Source organism: Phocoena sinus, chromosome 8 (assembly GCF_008692025.1).
Source record: "Phocoena sinus isolate mPhoSin1 chromosome 8, mPhoSin1.pri, whole genome shotgun sequence".
NCBI lineage: Eukaryota > Metazoa > Chordata > Mammalia > Artiodactyla > Phocoenidae > Phocoena > Phocoena sinus.
In genome coordinates, this window is record NC_045770.1 from 52,846,602 (window position 1) to 52,861,105 (window position 14,504).

Sequence of the window (14,504 nt, forward strand, 5' to 3'; positions counted from 1 at the left end):
TATGGCTGTTAGCATTTGCCTTATGTATTGAGGTGCTGCTATGTTGGGTGCATAAATATTTACAATTGTTATATCTTCTTCTTGGATTGATCCCTTGATCATTATGTAGTGTCCTTCTTTGTCTCTTGTAATAGTCTTTATTTTAAAGTCTATTTTTTCTGGTATGAGAATTGCTACTCCAGGTTTCTTTTGATTCCCATTTCCATGAAATATCTTTTTCCATCCCCTCACTTTAAGTCTGTATGTGTTCCTAGGTCTGAAGTGGCTCTCTTGTAGACTGCATATATATGGGTCTTGTTTTTGTATCCATTCAGCCAGTCTGTGTCTTTTGGTTGGAGCATTTAATCCACTTACATTTAAGGTAATTATCGTTATACATGTTCCTGTTACCATTTTTTTTAATTGTTTTGGATTTGTTATTGTAGGTCTTTTCCTTCTCTTGTTTTTCCTTCCTAGGGAATTTACTTTAGCATTTGCTGTAAAGCTGGTTTGGTGGTGCTGAATTCTCTTAGCTTTTGCTTGTCTGTAAATGTTTTCATTTTTCCTCAAATCTGAATGAAATCCTTGCTTTGTAGAGTAATCTTGGTTGTAGGTTTTTCCCTTTCATCACTTTAAATGAGTCCTGCCACACCCTTCTGGCTTGCAGAGTTTCTGCTGAGAAATCTGCTGTTAACCTTATGGGGATTCCCTTGTATGTTATTTGTTGCTTTTCTCTTCCTGCTTTTAATATTTTTTCTTTGTATTTAATTTTTGATAGTTTGATTAATATGTGTCTTGGTGTGTTTCTCCTTGGATTTATCCTGTTTGGGGCTCTCTGTGCTTCCTGGACTCGATTGAGTATTTCCTTTCCCATATTAGGGAAGTTTTCAACTATAATTTCTTCAAATATTTTCTCAGTCCCTTTCTTTTTCTCTTCTTCTTCTGGACCCCTACAACTTGAATGCTGGTACATTTAATGTTGTCTCCGAGGTCTCTGAGACTGTCCTCAATTCTTTTCATTCTTTATTCTGCTTTGAGGTAGTTATTTCTACTGTTTTATCTTCCAGGTCACTTATCCATTCTTCTGCCTTAGTTATTCTGCTATTGATTACTTCTAGAGATTTTTTTTATTTCATTAATTATGTTGTTCATCATTGTTTGTTTGCTCTTTAGTTCTTCTAGGTCCTTATTAAATGTTTTTTGTATTTTCTCCATTCTATTTCCAAGAGTTTGGATCATCTTTGCTATCATTACTCTGAATTCTTTTACACATAGACTGCCTATTTTCTCTTCATTAGTTTGGTCTGGTGAGTTTTAACTTTGCTCCTTCACCTGCTGTGTGTTTCTCAGTCCTCTCATTTTGCTTATCTTACTGTGCTTGGGGTCTCCTTTTCGCAGGCTGCTGGTTCATAGTTCATGTCCTTTTTGGTGTCTGCCTCCAGTGGGTAAGGTTGGTTCAGTGGGTTGTGTAGGCTTCCTGGTGGAGGAGACTGGTGCCTGTGTTCTGGTGGATGAGGCTGCATCTTGTGTTTCTGGTGGGCAGGACCATGTCCAGTGGTGTGTTTTGGGGTGTCTGTGAACTTATGATTTTAGGCAGCCTCTCTGCTATGTGTGGGGTTGTGTTCCTGTCTTGCTAGTTGTTTGGCATGGGGTGTCCAGCCACTGGGGCTTGCTGGTCATTGAGTGGAGCTGGGTCTTTGCATTGAGATGGAGATTTCTTGGAGAGCCCTTGCCAATTGATATTACCTGGGGCCTGGACATCTCTGGTGGTCCAATGTCCTGAACTCAGCTCTCTCACCTCAGAGGCTCAGACCTGACACCTGGCCAGAGCACCAAGACGCTGTCAGCCACATGGCTCAGAAGAAAAGGGAAAAGAAAAAAGAAATAAAATAAAATATATTTATTAAAATTTTAAAAATATTTTTAAAATAAAAAGTAATAAATAAGAGAGCAACCAAACCAATAAACAAATCCACCAGTGAAAACAAGTGCTAAAAACTATGCTAAGATAAACATAAAAATCAGAAACTAGTCATTCACATACAGCAAACCCCAAGTCTACAGTTGCTCCCAAAGTCCACTGCCTCTATTTTGGGATTCAGGTATTCCACAGCGTACATCAAGTTGATTGTGGAGATTTAATCTGCTGCTCCTGAGGCTGCATGGAGAAATTTCCCTTTCTTTTCTTTGTTCGCACAGTTCCTGGGGTTCAGCTTTGGATTTGGACCCGCCTCTGCATGTAGGTCGCTCTCTGGCATCTGTTCTTTGCCCAGACAGGAGGGGGTTAAAGGAGTGGCTGATTAGGGGGCTCTGGCTCACTCAGGCCGGGGGAAGGCAGCAGTACGGAATGTGGGGTGAGCCTGTGACACAGGCGGAGGCTGGTGTGGCCTTGCAACAGCCTGAGGTACGCCATGTCTTCTCCCAGGAAATTTGTCCCTGGATCACGGGACCCTGGCAGTGTCAGGCTGCACAGTCTCCCGGGAGGGGAGGTGTGGATAGTGACCTGTGCTTGCACACAGGATTCTTGATGGCTGCAGTAGCAGCCTTAGCGTTTCATGCACATCTCCATTGTCCGCACTGATAACCGTGGCTCACACCCATCTCTGAAGCTTGTTTAGGCGGTGTTCTGAATCTCCTCTCCTCACACACCCTGAAACAATGGTCTCTTGCCTCTTCGGCAGTTCCAGACTTTTTCCCGGCCTCCCTCCCGGCTAGATGTGGTGCACTAGCCCCCTTCAGGCTGTGTTCACGCTGCCAACCCCAGTCCTCTCCCTGAGGTCTGACCTCTGAAGCCCAAGCTTCAGCTCCCAGACCTCACCTGCCCTGGTGGGTGAGCAGACAAGCCTCTCGGTCTGGTGAGTGCTGGTCGGCACTGATCCTCTGTGCGGGAATCTCTCCGCTTTGCCCTCCGCAGCCCTGTTGTTGTGTTCTCTTCTGTGGCTTCGAAGCTTCCCCCCACCCATCCCCCTGTCTCCGCCAGTGAAGGGGTTTCCTACTATGTGGAAACTTTTCCTCCTTCACAGCTCCCTCCCAGAGGTGCAGGTCCCATCCCTATTCTTTTGTCTCTGTTTTTCTCTTTTGCCCTACCCAGGTACATGGGGAGTTCTTGCCTTTGGGTAAGTCTGAGGTCTTCCGCCAGCATTCAGTAGGTGTTTTGTAGGAGTTGATGTATTTGTGGGGAGGAAGGTGATCTCCTCATCTTACTCCTCTGCCATCTTGAAGGTCCTCCTCCCTTCCTTTTTTTATCATAATATAAATCTAAACTTGAAAGGATATTGGGCTGATGGGCAATTTTTTCCTGCTTCTTCTTATGTTTCCATATTTACAGAATTTTAATATTGGCCATATGTGACTCAGTCCCCAGAAAAGTGTGTGTGTGTGTGTGTGTGTGTGTGTGTGTGTGTATCCACTCATTTATTCATTCATATAAAATAAAAATATAGCAATCAAAGAGGTCCCAAGTAATAAAAGGAGGAAAGGTAGGAGAATGATTCTGAGTTTTGGATTACTGAGCTTCTTTCCTCCTTCCTTTCCATTCAAAGTGACAGTCTCAAACCGTCACCTTTTTAGAGACACTTTGGGGAGAACTGGAGATCTTCTTGGTGCTACGCTCCAGAATGGAACTGTCAGAGGAGCTGAGTCCTTGGTCCCCTTGCTCCCTGTGTGACCCCAAGCTATGCACCTCAACTCCCTGAGCTTTAGTTCCTGCATTGATAAAATGAAGATATTAGTAACTGTTTCACAGGACTTGTTGAGAGGATTAAATGAGTTGCTGCAAGGATGAGCGCCAGACCAGCAGAAGTCATTATAACATGATCATTATTTCACTTACATTAAGACTAGAGGTCCCAGCTCAGTGTGGCTTTTCAAGGCTGGCCTCACATTCTTTGAATACTGTCTTCCCCCTGTGTTCTCAGCTGGAGTGGTTGAAAAGCACATTTTCCATTTTCCTCTAGAAACAAAAAAAATTGCTGTATGCCACACTCCCCTAAGGTCACCTGAGAGACTTTTATAACTTCTGTGCATTGAGCCCACACTCTGTGCATATGCCGTGGCTGTGCTGTGCCAGGAGTATTCACGTCTAGTCCTAACAGCAACCCTGCAAGCTGGCTATTAGCACGATGGTTTCTTCAGGTGTGGAAACCAAGGCATCGCGAATTTAGGTAACATACCCGAGGTGAGATGCAGTCAGACTCAGGACGAAACCTCAGGGGTCTGTCCTCAGAGTGTTTTCTCCTGTTATGCCATTCTGCCTCTTTAGGAAAAGAAATGCAGAGGGAACTGCCACATGCCACCTGTCATTTCTCTAAATTTAGACATAAAAAAATAACCATCCGGGCTTCCCTGGTGGCGCAGTGGTTGAGGGTCTGCCTGCCGATGCAGGGAACACGGGTTCGTGCCCCGGTCCGGGAAGATCCCACATGCCGCGGAGCGGCTGGGCCCGTGAGCCGTGGCCACTGAGCCTGCGCGTCCGGAGCCTGTGCTCCGCAACGGAAGAGGCCACAACAGTGAGAGGCCCGCGTACCACAAAAAAAAAAAAAAAAAAAAAAAAAAAAAAACATAAATAGGAGGAGAGAATGCAAGCTCTACTCCTCTGTGATTCTCTTCCATCCCTGTTCCATGTGTCTTGAAGGGAGCCAGCCAAACAGGTAACAGAAGAATAACCATCAGAGATTCAGAGCTTAACGTTATTCTACAGTGAATGAGTGGATGAAGGGATGGATTTCTTTCACGCATGTTTGTTTGTTAGAGATTTACTGTCTGCAAGAATAAAATGTATGCTTCATAAATATTATGCTCTGGGATCTCAGCATAAGCTGTATCCTAAAAGTTCAGGTCCATGTCCCAGGGCTCTCAATCCTTAGGCAAGTCACTCTGCCTCTCAGAGCTCAGGTTACTCACAGACGGGGCACTTTTCAGCCTCAGTGTTCTGAGACTCAGCATTTATTTATTTGCAAGTTAATATCTTGTCTCTCTTGTCTGTTTCCCCCAAAGGGTACTCAGTGACAGAAAAACACAAGCACACAAGTGGAGAGGGTAGTTAAAGGAGGAATCAGCAACCGTGCAGAGAAAGGGGAGATAATTGTACTAAAAACATGGATAAAATAATTACTATAATTGAGCAGCAAATAACATTGTAATTTATCTAGGCTTTTAATTAATTAGTCTGCTGTTGATGCTTTTTTGTCTGTCTGTTCCAGTTCTAATCTTGAATATCCATGATGAAGAGGATCTAGGGAAACCAGTCTTGGGCTAGAGCAGCAGGGAAGCAGGGCGGAAGATGCTTCTTCTTATCACGAAGTCTCTAAATCTATTCCAAATGTTAATTGAGTTTGCACGTCCAAAAGAGTCAAAGGGAAAATCTGCGCTTTTCCCTATAGCTCTCAAATCCCTATAGCTCTCAAAGCACTGCCTTATTTGCAGAGGGACGCTTCTCATAGAGGCCTGAGCGGAGTTTCTCTTGTCCACGGGTTGCCCTGTCTTACGTACATCTCCCTTCCACCGTGGCTCAGCATTACTCGTGTTCCTCTACTCTCACCCCCTCTGGGCTCTGAGGTCAGAGACGGTGATGCCTGGTTCAATTTTGCAGATATTAAAAAAGAAATCCCTGCATGAAGAAATGGATAATAGCCAGAATTATATGATATAGTCAACCCCAATGGCACGTTTTATTAAGTCCTTCATATCTTAGGCATTTCACAGACATTTATAGATCTTCACTACATGCCCAGCTCTGTGCTAGGCACAGGGGGCTCCCTGTCTAGCCAGACTGATGAGAAGCCATCACTTGGAGTAGCCTTCTAGGTACTGTTGTAGAGCAGGGTTTCTCAACACCAGCACTGTTGACATTGGGGGATGGGTAATTCTATTGTGGGAAGTTGTTCCTGTGCGGTGTAGTATGTTCAACAGCATCCCTGAGCTCTAATCACTAAATGCCAATAGTTGTGACAGTCAAAATGTCTCCAAACATTGTCAGATGTCCTCAGGTGGCACAGTCTCCCCTGGCTGAGGACGACTGCAGTAGGGGAGCCCAGAGGGCCCGCAGGCTCATGGAGTAAGGAGTAACATGGTATTACCAGCTCCAGGTCAGAGCACAGCGTAGTGTTATGATCAAGACCACAGACAGAGCCAAACAGCCAGCATCTGTATCCTTGCCTTCCACTTTCTAGCTGTGTGACTTGGGGTCAGTGACTTAACCTCTCTGTGCCTCGGTCACCTTATATGTAAAATGGGGATAATGATAGTACCTGCCTCCTGGAATTGTAAGGGTTATGACAGTACATTATGTTGGGTTATTTTGGTGCCCATCCTCCCTCTAGGCAGTGAACTTCTTGAGGATAAGAGCCTGTGATCGCACCTCTTTTTCTAGACACAGAACAGTTTTGCCTCCAAGTTTGCTTCAGCACTAGTAAGGGAGTGTAAAGCATTGGATTCTTCTGAGTTTAAACCCTGGTCCTCTCACCGAATTGCTGAACCAAGTCAACCTCAGCACCTCTCAGCACCTCAGATTCTGCACCTGCCAGTAAGGAGATAATAGCTATAAGGAATGACCAATAACCATTCAGGGTTGTTGAGAAGAATAATGGAATTAATCAATCGATATAAAAGTCTTTGTCCCCAAGTGTGGTCCCTCATATATTACCAAATATATGTCTGAATCTAAGAAAAGATGTCCTGCCAGGGGAGGACAGAGGTGACTTCCATGCTCTATGTTGCCCAAGGAAGGGAGCTCATGCCCAGAGACAGTGTCTGTTCCATGGCAGCCCTGTTGTCAAATGGAATATTGAATCCAACCCTCCCTGCACCAAGTAAGTAACACATATACACTGGGCTGACGAGCAGGGTCTGATAGCAGTCCACAGTGATGTCCGCTGGGCCTCTTACCCAGCTGTGAGGGCCCTTAGTTGGCCCAGGGGACTTTGGTCCACTTCCCGCCCCGCCAAGGCATTTGGGCCATTCCACCTCAAAGCTTTCTTGCATCACCTGGACTTTGAATTTCCTCAGCCCAAATCATCAGCTGATTCACATTCTCAAAGCAAGAGTTCATCTCCCTAGAAGTTCCAAAACTGTCATCCTTAAAACTCCTGGTGGTGGCCCCTTACCCAACTTCAAGGCCCCCTCCAGAGATCCAGCCCCTGTCCACCTCTGTGGCCACTCTCCCCACCCCCACTCGTTCCCCACCTTGTACCGCACCCTCCAGGCACAAGGAATCCTCCCAGAGTCTTTGCCCTCTCGAGTATTGATGATTTTGCACTTGCCGGAATGCCCCCTCCTTTGTCCACTCAGAAACTTTCCAGCCATCCTTAGTGCAGCTCGACTGTCACCTCCCCATGTGTGTTCACCAGGTAGGGTTAAAGGGCCTGTCCCAGGGGTTCTCTCTTGCATGCTACTCTCACCTCTGTTCTATTATGATCTCAGATGCTGAGTCATCTGCTGGATCTCAAGGGTCATGAGCTGCCTGAGAGCCTGGTCTGGACTTTCATGTTGAAAACTGAATCTGGGGACACCTCCTTGCCTCCAAGTCCGGCACCGTGGTGCTGTCCCTGCTCTGCCCCTCATCAACGCCCTACGCCAGTGTCCTCAAATAAAATGTATCCACTCCGGCCATCATGCGAACTGAGCAGGTTTTTTTTAGGTTTTTTTTGTTTGTTTGTTTTTTTTGCGGTACGCGGGCCTCTCACTGTTGTGGCCTCTCCCGTTGCATGTGGGATCTTCCCAGACCGGGGCACGAACCCGTGTGCCCTGCATTGGCAGGCAGACTCTCAACCACTGCGCCACCAGGGAAGCCCGAACTGAGCAGTTTTATTTCAGCTTTGCAGAGGCTTGGGGAGAGGCCTCAACCCATCCTACAGCACACTGCCTTCACCTCCCCCCTGGCCTCCCTCTCTCCTCCTCTGTGCCTTCTGTCCTCTGCTCAGCAGATCAATCCTGCGCTTGTTTCACGCAGAACATCTTCATCAACTTCGCCAACACCTTGGGAACAGATGATATCCAATCTCCCCAGGACCCTCCTGCCGTAGCAGTCTAATCAAAGCAAAACCCAACAGAGTGGATCTCTCTCTTGGAAAATCATTTGCCTGCTGCGAAGAGAATACATTTTTCTCTGTCTCATTATACCTGTATTCTCCGTGACTGATATGGGACCTGACTTTTAAAATAGATGTTTATTGGATGCCTGAATGAATTGACCTCTGAGGTGATAAATGTGAAAATGATTACGAACTGAAAAGAATCTGCAACATTAGTTATCCTATCAATTCTATTATTTTATGACAATAGTTAGTAAATAGTTGGAGGCAAGTGGCCCTGCCACGGGCATCCCTTTATAAGAAGATGGGAGCCCAGGCAGGGCATCTCGGATTCCTCTGGTGGTCCCCCACTCTACTAAAGTAGACAATTGGTCAAGCACTTGGATGATAACAGGAGGTTTAAGGAAGGAAAAACTGACCCATTCAGGTCACCATGGAGTGACAGTCGCAGAGGATAGGGAGCCTTTGGTTCAAGGAACAATAAGGCATTGCTTTGTTTCTGACTTGGTGACTTGTGAGGGACTGAGATCGGGGAGCACACACCAACCTGCAGTGGAAGGCTGTGGATGCTGTAGAAGGACAGAGGGATCAGGACCTGATTTCAGATGTGTCTTTGGGGAGTAAACTAACCTCTCTGTGCCTCAGTTTCATCATTAGTAAAATGAGGGTGAGATGACATCTCATTTGTCCAGGAAACAGAATCCTGGAGCACCCACTTCTCTACCCCTCTCAGAGTCTTCCGTAGAGATCTAAGCACAGAGGACAAATTCAGGCAAATAAGTCGTTATTAGTGTTGACATGTGCCTCCAACTCTGTGTCCTGCTCTAGCTCTGGAGGGCGGGGCTGGATTATGTGTGAGGCATCACGGTGACTCTGAGCTCTCCGCCTCAAGGCTTGGGCTAAAAAAAGTGGAAGGAAGGAAGTCACATGGGAGAGTAGAGAGGAGAGCTCTAAAGGCATGTCTTAGGAAGGGCATGGATCCCAAGATATTCAATGCAAAGAGGAAGAGCCCTCCCTCAGAGAGATCTGAGCTAGTCCCTTTGCATGGCACAGCAAAGGTTGAGTTCACGGCCAGCAATATGGTGATTTGGCCCATTTATGTCTCTGAGCTAACTGATCCTTCCATCAGGGGTAATAACATGGATTTCTCTCTCTCTCTCATGCTCTCACCCCCTCCTTCCTTCCATCCCTCTGCCCCAGAGTCCAGATTCACCAAGAAAGGGAACATGAATGAGTCACCAAGTCACTGTCCAATGTAGGGTGCCATGATGTTCAGTGCAGGCTTCCAGATTAACTTTCATTGGGTCAACCAGTCATCAGTGACCAATTGGCTGTGGCTGGAATGCAGAAAAATCATGATATAGTACAATTTCGTGCAAGAAGACTTCTAGATTATAGTATGTATGCACAGGTTATCTTAAGTACAACTACCTAAAACAGGAAAACAAGAAGTGTACACTTAGACCCTCCACTAGTCATATAGTAAGCTGGTACAAATTAAAAGATGGTACCCTGTAACTATTTACCAAAACCTTGTTGAACAAATTGTGCAAATCTCTGATAGCTGTGAGGTGTCTGCTGCCCTCGGGAGTTGTGAAACGCAGTGTCTCTGAGTTTTAGGAATTTATATAACACCTTATGGTACCTACAGTGATGATGCAATAGCAGTCAGCCTCACTCTGTCCCCCCTCATCCCAGCTCATCTGAGATATTCTGAGGTATGCTGCCATGGAGACTTAGCGTAGTGGTTATAAGCATAGTCATAACCATGCAGATCTCATTTGAGCCCTGACTCTGCCACTTACTACATTTACCATTGACCTTGGTAAATTACTTAAATGTTCCAAATCTGCTTTCTTCTCTGTAATACAGCAATTATAATAGTTTCTACCTTATAGGTATTACTGTGAGGTCGAAGTGGAATAATGCCTGCAAAGGACTTATTGCAGTGACCTGCACACACTGAGTGCTTCATAAATGGAACTATTTGCAGTACCTGTGGTACAGGTGGAAGTGTCAGCAACGTTTAGCCTAGTGCCCTAGACCTGTACATCTACCACTGAGCTTCTGAAGTAGTCACTGCTTGCCTTGCCTGGAAGACTGTAGCCCCAAATGCTTTCATGACAATAAAAGTTGGCATCAAGCCCTGGGATGCCAGGTTGTCCAACTACTCCCCATCTGGGTCCAGCCACTCAATGTTTCCATCTTCCCTTCCACATCGTCAACCTGGGCCTGCTTCTAATTGTTTTCCTGTGTTCCTTCGTTTTCTTATTCTGCTTGACCTTGTGCAGACAGAAACCTCCACGGAGAATCTGGCTTGGCTGTAGGATAGGCTGTCCTTAACCGAGCACGTGCTAGATCCTCTACTTGAATAGTCTTGTTTAATACTCAGAGCATCCCTTTACTGGTTTACCTGTTTTACAGAAGAGCACGCAGAGCTCTAGAGGTGGTGAAAAACAACCTCCTAAGCCGTTCTGCTGGCATGTATACATAGCAGGTTCTCAACCTCACTGACCACTGCCCATTCTGCACTCTCAGCCTTCGGTAATCAACTTTGACAATGATGATGATGGAGTGGATGCAGATGACAATAATTCTTTGTTAGCTCCCTAATTATGTCAATTTTGCCACCTTACTGCTCACAAAGAAGGAATTTTCAAAAGCAAGGACTTCTACAGAAAGAGTCAATTTGGGTGATGAGGCTAACATTTATACCTTTGTCATCCCAAACTCAGGAAGTACCTTAAGAAGGCATCCAAGTGACACCATGGCCTTCAGCCCTGTGACTGTCTGGCCAGCAGCTCTGCTCTGAAGCTCCTCCAGATTCCTGCTGTGTGATTTTGCCCTTTTCATCTCACTCTTGATGCTTATCTTGGAGACATGAAAACTTTTGCTTCTCTGGTACTTTCTTATTTTTGCTCTCAGGTATGAAAGGTTCACTGACTACCTCTACCCTCATTAAACTCATTATCGTCCTGAAAGAATTTGAGGCTGCAGTCTTCAAGACAATTTTTACTGCAGAACCTCAGAGTTAGACATTTAGGTTGAGGTTTATTCTACTGCTATTCCCATTGGCACCACCTCTACTACAAACAGTACCATTCCCACTTTCAGTGAGATTCACGGTGTTTCCTTTCATTTAAAACAAAAATTCATAGGCTTCCAAAAGTCACATGGTCTACTGCTAAAGGCATGCCCATCAACAGATGATTGGATTTAAAAAGATGTGGTGTGTATATATACCATGGAATATTACTGAGCCATAAAAAAGAATGAAATACTGCCATTTGCAGCAACGTGGATGGACCTAGAGAATATTATGCTTAGTGAAATAAGTCATACAGGGAAAGACAAATACTGTATGATATCACTTTATGTGGACTCTAAAAAATACAAATGAATGTATATACCAAAGAGAAACAGGCTCACAGATATAGAAAACAAATTTGTGGTAACAAAAGGGGAGAGAGAAATGGGGAGGGACAAATTCAGGGTATGGAATTAAGAGGTACAAACTATATAAAATAGATAAGCAACAAGGATATACTGTACAGCAAAGGGAAGTATACCCATTATCTTATAATTAACCTATGATGGAGTATAATCCACAAATGTACTGAATCACTGTCCTGTACACCTGAAACTAACAATATTATAAATGAACTATACTTCAGTAGAAAATAAAACAAAACCAATCAAAGAGACGTGCTTTTAAATTCCAGTCTAAGAACATCACTTGAAAAGATTCCGTCTGTTCCATTCACTGACTCAACCTAAGGCATACACTTGAAAAGTTTTATTATACTCCACAAATACTCGTGGATCATTACAAGTGACAAGACCTGTGCTAGGCCCTGGGAATATAAGACATAAATAAAAGACGTAAATTGGACAAGATCCCAACCTCAAGTTGTACACATTCTAGCAAGCCACCAAATTGCAGAGATGAAAAGAGGCTTATAAACAATACAGAAAAACTCTCTTTCAGTATTAGCAAGTTCACTGCAGAGAAGCAAACTAACTTGTCTCAGGCCACTTATATGATGGATGGTAGAGCCAGGACTAGAACCCAAGCTTAATATCTGTCTAAATTCTTCTGTGCAATCTCTCTCTAAAAATTTATCTCAATATCCTAATCAGCTCAGCTCTGTATGATTTCTTTTAGTACCTGTGTTGCCAAAGTGAGCATTGACTTGGCTTTTCATAAGCCACCTCCTCCAGGCAGCATCCTGCCCCATCCAGGACAGATGGGTGATCTTCATCAGTGCCCCTGGGACCCCGGGCTTCCCTTGTCATAGAACTCATCACGTGGTTTAGGAGCTATCTGTCTCCCCACCTGACTGTAATGTTCCTAAGGGCAGGGGCCAAGAGCTACTTTAGCTCTCCATTGCTTGTTATTGAACTTGGCACAAAGCAAGTACTAAGTCATGTTTGCTGAATGGATAAAGAAGCACGTGGATGAAGAAAAGTCATACCAATCCTTAAACCCACTTTGTGCGTGTGCACGTGTGTGTATATAAATACAATAAAGATATATGTATATACAGAGAGAGAACATATCCATAGATATCCACAGATAGATACTATCTAGATGTAGGTATAGAGAAATGTCTACAGATTTATAGATAAATATCTTCCTGCTAGTAGTGACTTTACTGGCATGGTGATGGAGGGTCCAGATAAAAGAGCTCGTCGTATAATGTCTTCAGTTGCAATAAGTATGTGTTCCAGCAGGATCAGGGTTGGTATTATTCCATCCATAGGATAAAAAAATAAGAGCTAAATAAAAAATGTTACAGCCACACCAGGAGGTTTATTTTTAACTCGCTCTGTTTGTTTATATCCTGCATCTACTGTAAATGAAATGAAGCCTCGAGATGCAAGACTTTGTATTTTATTCTTTCATTTTGCTTTCAAACTGAGGAAGAAAAAAAAAGGGAAAAAAGGAGAGAGAGGCCAGATCTGAGATTACGGCATTCTGTTTCCAGCAACTTTACCAGTTGTAATAATGATGTAAGAAAAGACTAAGTTCGGAGATCAGAAGACCTGGGTTCTGTGTTTCACTCTGCTACCAGTTTGCTTGATAACAAGCGGGGGTATGAATTTCCTCTCTGAGACCCTCAGTTTCTCAGTCTGTCAGACGGACAGATGGGGGCATAGACTAGATCAGATACTTTCTAAATCCCTTATGAGCCCTAAATTTCTCTTCAATGCCTTCCTTTTTTAAATCTTTTTTTTAATTGAAGTATGTTGATGTCCAATATTATATGTTACAGGTGTACAATATAGTGAGTCACAATTTTTAAAAGTTATACTCCATTTATAGTTATTATGGAATACTGGCTATATCACCTGTGTTGTACAATATATCCTTGCAGCTTATTTTATACACAGTAGTTTGTACCTCTTAATCCCCTATTCCTATGGTGCCCATCCCCCCTTCCCTCTCCCCACTGGTAACCACTAGTTTGTTCCCTATATCTGTGAGTCTGTTTCTTTTTTTGTTATATTCACTAATTTGTTATATTTTTTAGATTCCACATATAAGTGATACCATGAAGTATTTGCTTTCTCTATCTGACTTATTTGACTTAGCATAATACCCTTCAGTCCGTCCATGTTGTTGCAAATGGCAAAATTTCCTTCTTTTTTATGGCTGAGTAGTATTCCATTGTGAGTGTGTGTGTGTGTGTGCATGTGCATGCGTGTGCGTGTGTAGGTATATATCACATCATCTTTATCCATTCATCTGCCAGTGGACATTTAGGTGGCTTCCATATCTTGGCAGTTGTAAGTAATACTGCTATGACCATTGGGGTGCATGTATCTTTTTGAATTAGTGTTTTTGTTTTTGTTTTTCAGATATATACCCAGGAGTGGAAGTGCTGGGTCATATGGTAGTTCTAATCTTAGTTTTTTGAAAAATCTCCATACCGTTTTCCACAGTGGCTGCACCAATTTACATTCCCACCGGCAGTGTACAAGGGCTCTCTTTTCTCCACATCCTTGCCAACATTTGTTATTTGTGCTCTCTTTGATGATGGCCATTTTGACAGGTGTGAGGTGATATCTCATTATGATTGTGATTTGCATTTCCCTGATGATTAGTGATGTTGAGCACCTTTTCTATGTGCCTGTTGGCCATCTGCACGTCCTCTTTGGAGAAATGTCTATTCAGGTCTTCTGCCCATTTTTTTTTTTTTTTTGGTTGTGTTGGGTCTTTGTTTCTGTGTGTGTGCTTTCTCTATTTGCGGCGAGTGGGGGCCACTCTTCATCACGGTGCGCGGGCCTCTCACTGTCGCGGCCTCTCTTGTTGCAGAGCACAAGCTCCAGACACGCAGGCTTAGTAGTTGTGGCACACAGGCCTAGTTGCTCCGCGGCATGTGGGATCTTCCCAGACCAGGGCTCGAACCCGTGTCCCCTGCATTGGCAGGCAGATTCTCAACCACTGTGCCACCGGGGAAGCCCTGCCCATTTTTAATCCATTTGGTTTTT